Source organism: Melospiza melodia, chromosome 2, assembly GCF_035770615.1.
Source record: "Melospiza melodia melodia isolate bMelMel2 chromosome 2, bMelMel2.pri, whole genome shotgun sequence".
NCBI classification, from domain to species: domain Eukaryota; kingdom Metazoa; phylum Chordata; class Aves; order Passeriformes; family Passerellidae; genus Melospiza; species Melospiza melodia.
In genome coordinates, this window is record NC_086195.1 from 125,330,215 (window position 1) to 125,334,953 (window position 4,739).

The following is a 4,739-nucleotide window of genomic DNA, read 5'->3' on the forward strand; positions in this document are numbered from 1 at the left end:
ATGTCCCAGGCTCATATCTCTTTGACTTCAGGTTATACATTCATCATTGGGGATTGTGGTTTTCCCATGACTAACAAAAACCAACTGGTTGTTTCCATCCAAGTCTTCAGCTAAGAACATTATTGCTACTCATCCCCCTTTTACTTGCATTTTATCTGTTTTTTATTACTCAAAATGCTGACTCCTGCTTTGTTCATTCATGGAAATAGCTGTAAAGTCAACCCAAGGCCAGCTAATAACCTGTTGTTTTCACTTAATCCTGAGCTTTTCATCTCTTTCTGATTTGCCAGTGCTTTCACTCATCTTACAGTTTTAAAATTAATTTCCAGCTACTGTAGTTAATAGGATAATTTCCATTGAGAATGGAATCAAACACTTAATTAAATTCCAGATAAACCAGGTGTACCCCATTTATTAGGTTTCTTCTTAGTCAGACTAAGTAAACTTTTTCTGTGCTATTGTTACCTGTAAGTGATTTTGAGTACTTGGAGGATTGCCTTTCAACCTAGTGAAGAAGTTTTCTCAAAGGAGATAAAGAAATCCCACAGCGATTTTTTGCTGGATTAGCAATTACAGAGCATAGGTAAAGAACACATCTCAAGCAACTGCAGTGAATAACTTTTTTTTTAATAGACTTTTTTTACTATATGGTTAAACTTTCTTTTCTAACTTGTTTAGAGCTTTTTTTCATTTACATCCAGGGATTAAATTTGATTTATGAAATCATGCTAAAGTTTCATAAGTCTCCCCCCCCTTTCAGTTAATATTATTGTAAAAAACACCTGAATATAGTTTGCAGTTCTATGGGGTTTTTTTTATAAGCAACATGTAAAAAATTACCATATTCACTTATGAAGTCTCTCAGTAAAAATGCCAGCAGGCTTTTGAAGGCATGGAGTTCAATCATCCAAGACAGCTATTTTTTCATTCAATTCCTTCCCTTAGGCCTCTAAATTACTTTCTGAAATGGCCTTTTTCTTATTATGCATTAGTAACTGTAACAAATAGAGCAACGAATGTTACCTAACACTGTAGCTATGGAGAGCTCACAATTCATTGGAGATACATCTAAATACCCCTGAATATATTTTTACCTTATGTAACATATTCCCAAATGTTTTCCTCCTTGTTATTTTATCCCTAATTTAGAAACTTAAAAGTTTCAAATATACAAGCAACTAATCTTTGTATTTCAGGATGTTGTTAAATATTAAGGAAACAAGACTGAGCCTATTCAGCCCTGAAAGTGCTTCCATTTCAATATCATGATTTTCTTGACTGAATACCTGAGAACATGACTGTACCCATACTCTTTTTTCTGGATGCTGATGACCTTCAACAGCTGTCAAAACTGTGCAAGAACTTCCAGCAGGTAATGTCATATATTGGTGCCCATACTCAAGTTTATTGTTAAGAAAAAGGTGAGGTGGAGCTTCCCTTCAGTTCCATCCAGCAGGACCGTCTGTGTTTCTGCACAGCCAGATACAGGGAGCAGCACAACACACACACCTGGGCACAGATCAGTAGCAACAGGCCACGTCCTCCATGCTGGGGACAATCTAAAGCCAACCCCCCTGTCTGGCCAGCTGCAGCCTTCCAGAATTACTTTTCAATCTGTTCACTACAGTTGGCAACTGAGATCCTGGCAAAAGAAAAAAAAATGAAAACACCAATATCCTAAACGACCCAGGCCCTGCCCACCCCCTCTAAACTTCTATGCAAAATCTTCATATTTGATTCTAGACTATATCAACATTTTTAGAGAGAGGGGGTAAAGAATCACCTATTTCTGCCTGTTTTGTGTCTCCTCCCTTCTGCATGTGCTGGGAGCCATTTATGGATCTTGCATGAACCATGAGTCTATGTGCCATTTTTGCTAATCTTTACCTTTTTGAAGTGTGTTGGAGATTTTTTATTTTAATAATCCAGACTGTTAATTGGAATTGCACAAAGAACACTGCAGCCCAATGTCTTGTGTGTTTGTGTCAATTTGAATCAAAATACTGTAATATTTATGTGACAGTCATGAGCCTCTGATAGAATTTACATAATTGTAGATGGGATGTGCAAATGGGGCATATTCAGGAGATCAGGTATGGCCTAATGAAATGTAAATCACAAAATATATCTGGAAAATATTTTTTTTTTAGTTATGTAACAATGAAGAAGTTTGGGAGAGGTTTTAACTGCTAAGAGGAAAAACCAGCACTTGGTAAGATGACATTTTCAGTCTTCAAGAACTTAAATGAAAAGCTCAAGCAGAGGCACAGAAGACAGAGTGAATGCCTTTAAGTCACTTAGAAATTATCAGGCAAGATTCTGGTTTCCCATTTGTTTCCAATATTTTTTCTTTCTAATGAAACAGTTATAAATAAGTAACTTGAGAATTTTAAGTCTCTCCTCTCATCATATAATACTCAAACAGCACCACCAACTCACAAGTAATTTTCCACAGATTTTCAACGTTCCATCAGGTTGGGGGAGGGAAGTACTACTCCATTTTCCTTTTTAGGCATATTATATTCTGATGTTCAATATTATTTTGTGCCCAGTGAGTGGGTTTTGTCACGTTTGTATTTCAGTCTTTTGTTTGGGCTGTTCAGTTGTAATACTGCAAATAAATGCCAGCAGAGAAACTGCCTTCAGCATGAAGAGCAGTGTTGGCTTAACCATGGATAGACCTCCAAAGACTCTCCAAAAACAACTTTCAGCCATTTGGTTTTCAATTAAAAGAAGCAACAGAATGTATTTATAAACTGAATGCGAAGTTGTCAGCACAGTGTTTGGAGTTGAATAAGCTTCTCTTTAAAGCTGCAACAAGCACAAATGCAGGGGTTTTTACTGAATATTTACATTCCACATCAGGGTCCAGTAACACAATAGATCATGATAGAATGGAGCCCAATCTCCATTTGACAGACAGAGTGATTTCCATCTTCCTAAATGTCAATGACCTTGGAATTCAATGAGAAACCAGGCAACAGAAATTTGGTGAAGCTCTCTATATGTAGAACATTATATTTTAAAAGCAAGAAAACAGATGGCACTGAAGTCAGCTGTGATGTAACCAGACACAATTCCCATTCTGTGGGGATGCTGTCTCTACTTTCAGCTAGGCTGAATTTGCAAAACAAAGTTACTATTGTGGCAATGAAGCTCTCACGCCACGATGAGTTTGCACAAAGGCAGGCAGCAAGCCTGCATTTATTTGATGTCATCGGGAGAAGCATAAAAGAACAAGTGAGCACAGAGCAGGTGGCAGCTCCTCCAGCAAGGGAAGCAAGCTCAGGCCCTGCTGCATTCCTGTGCAGGAGACATTGGAGAAGGGACTTGGAAATGTATTTTGCTGCTTTAGCCATTGTACTTTGCAGCTTTCCCATGAGGTACATGCTCAATTCCAGCAAGCAGCCTTCCCTGCAGATATGGCTGCACAAGCTCCTATCCCAAACCTGATTCCTGTTTCCACAGGCACAGGCTGTCCTGCTGGACTGCACAAGATGACCGTGAGTGCAGAGAGGGGAAGCTCAGTGATGATGTTTTCTCTGTTTTAGGAGGGGTCACACTGTAGCAGAGAGCCTGCAGAACCATTCCCATGCACCCTGGGCTCCTCGTGCTCCTGGGACTGCCGTGCTGTTCCTGTCTCTCCTGAGCTATTGTGGCAGGTGTAGTTGGCCATGGCAATGCTCAGATCCTCCTGATGGTGGCCAGTGCTTCCTACTGCCCTTCTCAGGTGTGGCAAGAATAGATGCCAGTACCTGCTGCATAAGACAGGTTGTCCCAGGGGTTCCTAGAGTGGCACTGCCAAGCCATCAGGGAGCTTGGGATGCAGCTCAGGCTGCAGCTGCGTGCAGATGTTGACTACTGCACTCTCCACATCCAAATTTGGATGTCCTGAATATTGCTTCCATGTGAATACCTAAGTCAAAGGACAGGTTCTCTGTCTCTGTCCCTTTGGGCAGGAGCCTGGATTCACAAGAATGCAAAAATTTGTCAAAAAGCTACAGGAATTTCTGTCTTGACCTGAATCTCCATCTTAATCTGATGGACACAACTGTTTAAGCACTGAGAGTTTTTGCTGAGATGAGATTTGAATAATAAGACCCAAATGGAAAAATACTGCAATTTTCCTGTGTTAGTTCTCTATAATATCAAGAGGTACTCATAACCAAGGAACTCAGGTGCAAGTGAAGAAGCCCAAAAGCCAAAATATATCAAAGTTGAGTTGTGAGCATGTGCAAAATCACAGCTCCTGTGTCCTGCCCATTCCTGTCCCAGGTGAAACACACCCCCTGCTCCAGTCACCACAGGGCATCCCAAAAGGTGGGAGATGCTTTTGAGCAGACCCTCATCTGGTGAAGATCCCAGCTCTGCCCAGCTCTACAGCAGAATTTCCCTGATGAGTTTCCTTGGATCAAGCTGGGACTTTTCACTGAGGGAAAAGCCTGCCCTTCCAGTGTTCAGCCATGATACCACAACAAAATCCTTTCTCCTGCAGTCAGGATAAACTTGGCAAACGAGACAAACTTGAGATGGAGCTAAACCCAGATGATTCTCTAGCAGCAGTTTTACTTAATCTTGAAGTAATTTTAGTTGGCAGCTGACTTATGTAGCCTGATGCTAAAATTCTTCTCAACTGTACTTTTATCTGCTTCTGAAGCATGCAAAGCAGTAAAACAACATCTTACTTATTTTTTTCTGGAGTAATAGATGAAAAAATAGCACAGTATCACATCTCAAAA